Source organism: Aedes albopictus, chromosome 1, assembly GCF_035046485.1.
Source record: "Aedes albopictus strain Foshan chromosome 1, AalbF5, whole genome shotgun sequence".
Classification (NCBI taxonomy): domain Eukaryota; kingdom Metazoa; phylum Arthropoda; class Insecta; order Diptera; family Culicidae; genus Aedes; species Aedes albopictus.
This window is the reverse complement of record NC_085136.1, coordinates 114625700-114635981: the sequence shown is the minus strand read 5'-3', so window position 1 is coordinate 114635981 and position 10282 is coordinate 114625700.

Here is a 10282-nt window from a genome sequence, read left to right as displayed (position 1 = left end):
TGTCGGTTTTCTGTAAATTTCGAAGGAAAGTGTTGATTCTTGTTTTACGATGAGTATGTCCAAAAATGGTAGTTGGTTGTTCTGTTCAATTTCACAAGTGAATTCGATGTTTTTGTGTGCATTATTGATATTGTTCGAGATTTCAGGTAAAAGATGTTTCTTAACAATGCTGAACACGTCGTCAACGTATCTCCACCAGACTTCAGGAAGCTGTTTGTTGTTTTCTAAGCGTTTTTCCAAATTTGCCATAAAAATTTCACTTAAAAATGGAGAAAGTGGATTGCCCATGGGGGCACCATTAAGTTGTTTGTAGGTTTCATTTCTGAACGAAAAATAATTTTCTTCCATACAAAGTTTGGTTAATTTGATGTATGTACGAACTTTCTTAATCCAATCTGAATCTGAATCTTCATATTGGTTCAGGAGCCAATCTTCTAGTAGGTTAATGGCCTCTTTAACTGGAATGCTTGGAAATAGTGATTTAACGTCGAATGAAACTAAAATTTCATCGTCGTTAACGGATAAATTCTGTACTAGTTCTGTGAATTGTTCGGAATTCTTGACAGATCTACTGTGAAATTTTTTAGGCATGTTTTGGAATTCTTGTACTAAATATTTGGCAATTTTGTGTGAAGGTGAACCAATGGCTGAAACAATCTCACGCATTTCATTTCCAGGTTTATGAACTTTGGGAAGTCCTTTTATTCTTGGCAATGAAGGGTTAGATTCTTTCAGGCTTTTAATGACGCTTCCTAAAACTGGTGTAGACTCTTTGAGAGTTTTGTCAACACGTCTTACTAATCCTGGAAGAGGATCAGTACGTTGTTTTCGGTAAGGTCCATTTTGAATCTTGTTATTCATTATTTCATCATAGTCCTCTTTGTTCATGATTACTGTTTTGTTTCCTTTGTCAGCTTTCAGATAGAAAACTGGTTTCTGGTTAAGTTCTTTGATTATTCGTTGTTCTTTCAGGTGTTCTTTGTTCAATTTGTTTTGTTGTGTGTTTTGAATAGTGTTAGCTGTTTGTGTTCTGATTTCTTGAATCTGTGGTGTCTGTAAATTGTTCGTGTTGATAGCTGTTTCAATGTCGATTATGGTTTGTGTTGAATCTGGTTTAGAGTGTACTGCGTAGTTAAGACCTTTGTTGAGAAGGGTCAACTGTTCTTCCGTAAACTGTTCGGAAGAGCGATTGACCACTAACCCAGTTAGTTCTTGTGTTGTGTTTTGTGGTTGTGTAGAAGAACATGTAAACTTCGGATTTTGCATCTTTAATGCTTTAAGTTTTTTATCTAGTAATTTCCTTTTTCTTTCTGATTCACAAAATTCTGCAACTTTTACTTTTGTTAGAAAATTAGGGAAAGATTCAGGATAATCTTTCGCTAACTTTAAATGGAGAGAATAACATTCCAAAGTTTTCATGTTGATCTTGCTGTGTAGTTTTTTGATGCTTTCTTTGATGTGTGTTTGTTCAAGTGTCTTTACTATGTTGGGGTTTGTGGCTGTTTTAACTTTTACCTTGTGACTAACGGGAGTAAGCCTGTACTTTATACAGTTCTTGAGAAACGCGATATCCTTGTGTAATCCTGCGATGGTCTTCTTCAACTCGATGAACTTATTCGGCTTTGACTTTGGCTTGGTTGCCATCTTCACTTTACTATTACTTTAGAGCTTTTAGTAGAACTTGTTACTTCAGACTCTAGTTTAATTTAAAAAAATTAATTTAAAAACAAATTGAACAAAGAACACCTGAAAGAACAACGAATAATCAAAGAACTTAACCAGAAACCAGTTTTCTATCTGAAAGCTGACAAAGGAAACAAAACAGTAATCATGAACAAAGAGGACTATGATGAAATAATGAATAACAAGATTCAAAATGGACCTTACCGAAAACAACGTACTGATCCTCTTCCAGGATTAGTAAGACGTGTTGACAAAACTCTCAAAGAGTCTACACCAGTTTTAGGAAGCGTCATTAAAAGCCTGAAAGAATCTAACCCTTCATTGCCAAGAATAAAAGGACTTCCCAAAGTTCATAAACCTGGAAATGAAATGCGTGAGATTGTTTCAGCCATTGGTTCACCTTCACACAAAATTGCCAAATATTTAGTACAAGAATTCCAAAACATGCCTAAAAAATTTCACAGTAGATCTGTCAAGAATTCCGAACAATTCACAGAACTAGTACAGAATTTATCCGTTAACGACGATGAAATTTTAGTTTCATTCGACGTTAAATCACTATTTCCAAGCATTCCAGTTAAAGAGGCCATTAACCTACTAGAAGATTGGCTCCTGAACCAATATGAAGATTCAGATTCAGATTGGATTAAGAAAGTTCGTACATACATCAAATTAACCAAACTTTGTATGGAAGAAAATTATTTTTCGTTCAGAAATGAAACCTACAAACAACTTAATGGTGCCCCCATGGGCAATCCACTTTCTCCATTTTTAAGTGAAATTTTTATGGCAAATTTGGAAAAACGCTTAGAAAACAACAAACAGCTTCCTGAAGTCTGGTGGAGATACGTTGACGACGTGTTCAGCATTGTTAAGAAACATCTTTTACCTGAAATCTCGAACAATATCAATAATGCACACAAAAACATCGAATTCACTTGTGAAATTGAACAGAACAACCAACTACCATTTTTGGACATACTCATCGTAAAACAAGAATCAACACTTTCCTTCGAAATTTACAGAAAACCGACACACACTCAACGCACTATTCCAAATTCATCAAATCACTCACATCAACACAAAATTGCATCCTTCAATCACATGATACACCGAATGCAGACACTTCCACTTAGTGAAACAGGAAAAACGAAAGAACTTAATTACATTTTCGAAACAGCACAGTTGAACGGTTACACAAAACAAACAATACAACAGATCATCAACAAAAAGACACAACAACAATACAGACGTTCTTTGACTACACTGACACGGACAGAACCTACACTCAAACGGATAACTGTGAACTACAACAATGACACCAAAATACTCCGACCAATTCTCAGAAAGTTTGGTTTTGAATTAGTTTTCACAAGCAAAGCTAACCAACTTCAAACTCTCTTAGGATCTACGAAAGACCCGTTGGACAACTTAACAAAATCTGGTGTTTATAAAGTAACATGTAATCACTGTGACAAAATATACATAGGACAAACAAAACGCACACTCAACACACGATTCAAAGAACACATAAAGGAAGTATCAAAAGCACACAAAGACACAGACAAGGGACTCATTCATCATTTTAAATCTAAAGTTGCTGAACATATTTTCAATGAAGGACATTTTTTGAATACTTCAAATATTAAACTCTTACGACACATTACAAACCCATGGAAACTTGATGTTGCAGAAAGTTTAGAAATTTACAAACAAAACAATAAAAAACTACTTAACAAGGACCAGGGCAATGGGTACACGTGGCTGTTTAAATTTTTACCTAACACACACAAAACATTACACAATACACAAAACACAAATTGACTACCTACCAAATCGGCAGGAAAAAATAACACAACAAACACCAATTGACTACCTACCAAATCGGTAGGAATTTTCCTAGCTTTAGGTATTTTATTGACACCCTGTTTTCTAACAGGTAGATACACCCCTTATTTTACAAATCTGTACCTACAATTTTGTACCTACATTTTTATACCTACACTTTTACCCACACACGTACCTACACATACACTCCTAGTATAAATACCACAACGAATGCGAGGTTTTCTTCAGTCGAGCACTTGACACTGAAGAAGTCTGTAAGTCACAGACGAAATAGGCCTATCTGTCCGAAGATAAGCACAGTAGTAGAATTAAAAGGAATTTGCTCGTCCTTTCTAGTTTTTCTTTAAAAGAGTTATTCATTTTTTATTTTCTTTTGCAAAAGTGAAGTATTAGTGAAGTGTTTTTAAATTAAACTAGAGTCTGAAGTAACAAGTTCTACTAAAAGCTCTAAAGTAATAGTAAAGCGGATATTTCTCTCAAAATTGTCCAGAGTTCTGGGGGTTCTCAGGGGGAGCAATAGAGGGTCTCAGAGACGTTTTTACATGGGTTTTGAGGAAATATCAGTAGGTTTTAAAAGGGTTTTGGTTCATTTGGTTATGAAAGTTTTATTGGAACCCGCCCATAAGCTTTCAGGGGGCTCAGGTGTTTCCAGCGGTGTTGAGAGGGTTTCAAATGGTTTCAGAGACGTTTAAGGGAATCTTAGAAGCATCCATGAGGTTTTTAGGGATATTTCAAGGTGTTCCAAGGGGTTCTCAGGGGGGATGTTAGAGTATATCAGAGCTAGTCTGAGAGAGTTTCACGGATCCCAGATGGTTTCAGGGACGTTTTACGGGTTCGCAGGAGGAGTACGGGGGTTTCAGGAGCCGTTTCCTTTCCTTCCAACTTTCACAGTACAGTCAGTCCCAATATATCAAATAACGTCTACGAGTTATGCAATCAAGAAACGAACTGTGCCGCATTAGCTTCATAGTGTAATAATCACGCTAATAATATACCACTACACCTTAGGCCTGGCATAGAAGCACCAATGTGTGAACCCTCTGTCTATCATATCCCACCAACACTCCGACATCTTCATGAATTTGTGCAGACGGAGAGGTATATTCGGTCTGATGTGGATACAAACGATTGCAATCATCGCTATCTTCCCCTTCCTACATTGACATGCAACTTGACGTGGCAGACAAGCATGGGAAAACTCATTCGCTCACCTGAATGCCGGCGATGCAAAATAGCAAAAAGAATGCCATCAACCCAATACTGAGTGAGAGCACGGCGCACTAAGAACGAACGCAACACGAACGGCTCACCACCGACGCCACCGAAGCGAATCAGGAGAGAAACATATAGAGTGCTAAATGAATCAGCTTGCATCGGTGTATACGAAAAGAACGTTCGCTCTTTCAACTACCGAGTGGCATTCAGCTGATTGAATCAAAACGCGCTCACTGATTCAATTCCCAGTACTGAATACTTCCACTAAACGCTAAATGAACGTTCCAAAACGAATGCTCTCGCACCCGACACAGTACGCCAACATTCGTTCAATATTGGTTCGTTCGCCTTCGGCACTCAGATTCGGTAGCGATTCAATCAGCCGTCGTTGCTTGCGTCGCCCGGTGCTCGGCGATTAGAAAAAATGGGCAATGACAGTGGAAAGATTTTGCTTGGCATCAGATTGTGCGTGGATGTGAGTGATGGATACGCAATTAATGAATGATTTTTTCTCATCCTTGGTGGCAGATGCCATTATTGTCGCCTAAAAATAAAAGGCCACCAACGTTCACACACTGAAGATGCCTGCTAACCCCAGTATTTTTTTAAGAGGAGTCAGAGGGCTTTCAGAGGGGTTTTAAGTTGTTTCAGGGGAATTTCAGAGTCTCAAGATGTCTGTGAGGGTCCCAGGGGTATTTCAAGAAAGCTTAAGGGCGATCAGGGGTTTTTTGGAGGTATCAGGGCATTTCAAGGGGGTTTCATGTGGTGTCAAGGGGTTCCATGGAGTGTAAGTGGCGTTTCAGTGGCTCACAGGTGGATTGGATTCAGGGGTTTCATGGGGTCATATAAGTAATTAGGATGGTTTAGAGGGTTTCAGGGATGTTCTAACGTTTTAGGGGGTTTCAGTCCAGGGTCTCCAGTTAGCCTAGTGGTTAAGGCTATGGATCGCCTATCCGGAGACGGCGGGTTTGATTTCCGTTCCGGTCGTGAAAATTTTCTCGACTCCCTGAGCATAGAGTATCATTGTGCTTGCCTCACAATATACAAATTCATGCAATGGCAGGCAAAGAAAGCCCTTCAATTAATAACTGTGGAAGTGCTCAAAGAACACTAAGTTGAAGCGAGGCTGGTCAAGTCCCAGTGGGGACGTAGAGCCATAAAGAAGAAGAAGAAGAAGTTCCAGGAAACCTCCTTGGCGCCATCTAAAGCACCCAAGGGCAAAACATTTGACTTAATTTTAGGACAAAACTGCCCTGTTTTTATGTATGCACAGCAAGATGTCTCGGAAACAACAATGAAGTATAGCCTGGAAAAACCGCAGAAATCGTGGAAAGAGCTCCAACAGAAATATTAACAATAACTCCTATGGAAATCCCGAAAGAAATCTTAAGAGAAAGTGCAACATACGCTCTAAAAACTTTGAGAGACATCTCGGGAGCTACACTGGAAGGAATCTTCTAAGGTAAATTCCGGGAGAAATTCCGGAAGAAATCCCGCGAGAACCTTAAGGCCCCACGGGACGACGTGTAAGTTTTGCTATCTTTTCTCTCTTTCTAACAATTTGCCACGCGATTTTGAAAAAGGAAATGTCAATTTGTACTGCACTGACGTAGCTGAAACCTTATATCGATTGTGCACCGAAAGTGAGCAAGTGAACGATCAAATTTTTAGTCGAAAATATGAAGTAGAAGTTGAGATTTGCATCTTTTTAACAACAGAGTAATGGCGGACGATTCTGCCACCGCGGTGCACCGTCCCGTCCGGCCTTAAGGAAATATCCCATGATATTTTTTTTTATTCCTAACCACTTAACCTATTTTACAGCTGTTTTGTCCACTACGGCACTACGTGAGCGATTTCAATATGGCGGTTGCACTTACACTTTGTACAGCGCCTAAATGTATTCTATTATATTCTTCTTCTACTATATCGTACTGGTTTGCCTTTTTGCTGCTTTCACTTTTCCAGCCTGTCCTTGGTAGAATGCTGAGCACGATAATGAAATGATGTGTGGCTGTTGTTCCTTTTCCAGTCCGATTGGGGGTCGTCCATTATGGGTTGTCGTTCGCCGATATCTAATTATCCCGGTCCGTTTAAGCTATGAGAGCTCAGAAGAGGGTCAAGTGGCAGCCGCTCTCTGGGGGAAGAGCAACTGACGAACTGCCGGGGTTGGGATCTAACCCATGACCATCCGTTTATGAAGCGAACGTGTAGCCAATGCGTCACGGGCCCCGGCCTCTCATGAGAAATTCGAGACGATAATTTCTTACGATAACCTTCACGAAACTCACGATAATTTCTTGAACAAATTGCAGGAGGAACTCTGGGAAAAATCCCGTGAGGGATCCTACGAGCGATTCCGCCAAAACTTCCGGAAGAAATTCCGGGATGAACTGCTGCAGAAAACCCATGGAAATCTCCTGGTAGGAACTTTAGTGGATATCCAGGAATAACTCCTGTGGAAATGCTGGGAGAAATCGAGAACTCTCAAGAAAATCGCGAGAGGTTCACCGGAAAGAATTAAAGAAAATGATTCCAGATACACTCCAGAAGAAATTTTTAAACGTTGATGCAAAAAAAGTGATGAAAACAATAGCAAAATGATCCGTGATGATTAATTCAATTATTCTTGCTCTGTAAGGACAAATTTAGACAGTCTACCGGGATACCCAAGTTATTGTACAGTGGTAAAACGGTAACAGATGTTCTAAAGATGTCTTCAACGACTTCATGTCATTTGATTTGAGAATAACAAACGTCAAGGTAAATGTTGATGGATCAAAAGTGTTAAATATCTCAAGAACTCAAAGTAAGCACATTGGAAACTCAAAACCATAGCAATTTCTCACATCATTGAGCGATTAAATAAATATGAAAATTATACTTGACCATTTTTCTAGCTGACCTGGACCAGAGACCCACCGACTTTAGTCCGCCCAGAAGTTCAAAAATGGATAATATTGACATTTGGTCGAATAAATATTTGGTCGAATTCTATATTGTGGAGGAGGAAACATAATATGTTATGTTATTATGACATTTAGTCGAGCGGCCATTTTTTGTTTTTTTTTTTTTTTTTAATTTTTTACCTGGAGAGTAGAACAGGTTGAATATGAACCTGTCTAACCAATGTGTGGGTACAGTTCTAGCAGTGTTTATCAAACATCGTGCATTCTGCGACGATTTTTTCTGTGTGCGTGAGAGAAAAAGAGAGGAGTAACTCACGGAAAACGCACATTCAAGAATGGCTATTGTGAGCAAGAGCAAGGCCATCTACTTTCACGCGATCAAGCTAAATCCTAGCAAGCGCGCGCTCCGCATCGTATACAGGGGATAGACAAAATGATCGGGACAGGCAAAATTTTCACTTTTCAAGAAATGGTCAAACACCTGTAACTTTTTGAAAAGTGCATCACAAAATCAGAAATTTTTACTGTAAGTTGACCAACTAGTTATGATCAATGGTCAAAATTTGGGAGAGATCGGGCTATTCTACATGAAGTTGGAAAGATTCTAGAAAAAGTCATAATTATCCGATTGCCAACTTTGAACTTTTATATTTTGGAGTTATATCGGATACAATGAACCAAATGCAATGAAATTTTGAGCGTTCAAGACTTATATGGTTAGCTTCCAAAAACTTCTGACATAACCTAAAATTGTTAACACGAAAGAAAATTATAGCGCTTAGATTATTTTTTCCGATATAACACCAAATTATCGAAAATTTCAACATCGCTTCAAAATTCGAGATGGTAATTATAGTTTATTTGAATTCCCTCTAATTGATTAAAATATGAATATGTTTTGAAAGGAAGTAATAAAATAACCGGTAGTAAATTGAAAAAGTAATGGGAAGCATATTAAAATTAGACCAATTTACTAAAATTGACAATTTTTTAAAAAGTGAAAATTTTGCCTGTCCCGATCATTTTGTCTATCCCATGTATCTACTTAGCCCGCTTGTTTTCAGCCTATTCTCTGTGCTATAGTGGTAGGTGCGGGGACCAATTTGTAAGTTCTTAATGATTGCGAACCATTCAGAGCAGTGATTTTTTTTAGTGTGATACGTATGCGTACTATTCGCAAGCATGTCGGAACGTAGTGGGGTTCATGTTTCTAGCACTGTGTCACTTTACGGGTTATTCAATTACTTTAGATTGAATAATGAGGGATTTAATGAAATTGGTCTACATCGTGCAAGTTCCTACAGTTCCGCATCTGCGCCATATTACGGATTAGAAGCATTTGAATTGGCGGATTTTGGTTCTAACATCTTCATAGGGAGTTTCCTTTACTTAGATGACACAGCCTGGTTTCATATACCATAGAAGCCGATCATATCATAGTGGTCTGGGATCTCGATCATTCATCATTGAGATTTGAAGAATTAAATTTGACTTTGACCCTGTGACTTCATCCTTGTATACAAACTCTACAGCGCAGAGAGCTTATTTTATAATTCTCCATTAATAATTCCCACACAATTAATTTCGCTATTAAGCCACTATTAAATCACCACCGAAATGACGGAAAATTCAACAGGACTCTAGTTTCTCTTGCACCAAGGATTGTAACAAAAATATAATATTGAGAAGATTTGAACCACCTAGCATTGATCTTACTTATAAGATGTTATTCTCTTACACACTCAAGCAAGAAGTAAACTAACGAACTTCATCAAAATACCTTATGCAATTCAGCCATAACTGTAAAGTATGGATGCCATAAGAATAAATCATGAACATTGATCATGCTTTTTATGACCTGATGAACTTATGAAAAGAGCAGAAAAATCGTAAAATGATGCAGACTCAAATCGATCCATGAACGTCGAGATCACTAAGCTCGTACCCAACCCTATCGACGCTTAAGAATATCGTGTTGCTAAATGTGTATAAAAGCCAAGTTGTGAGTCGATTCAGCGTCATATAGCGACCTTATTAAATTCATTCTAATCGTAATTAATTATTAAAAGGTCTTTTTATAAGTTTGACCTTATAATAATCTTAGGTTTATTTGGCTAAGTGTATCGAAGAAGTGTCGAAAAGCATGCCACCAGTTTACTGGTAAGCTAGTTTACTGTAGTTTTATATTGTGCCATGTACTAAGCCATGTATCTATAGCAATTCAATTATCCCTGTCCGATTTTATCGGTATCGATGCTATCGTTTCCAGTATTCTATATAGCTCGATGGTCGTTTGCCTACACACCAAACGCTTTCAGCAATATTTTGCTGAATTTTGCCGAGCTGAAGCGTCCAGCAAAATTTTTTGCTGAACTTTCAGCAAAGTTTGCTGAATTTCAGCAAAACGTTTCAGATGATCAGCAGAGTTTACTGAACAAATCAGCAAAATTTATCTGAATTTCAGCAAAATGTTTGCTGAAACCTTCAGCTCGGCAAAATTCAGCAAAATTTTGCTGAAAGCCTATATCGATTTTTGGTGTGTAATTGACCAAAATAAACGGACGATGGGAAGTAGCAAAGCTTGTATTAACATCCGCCAGCTGCGAACCTCGATGACATCCTAGAAA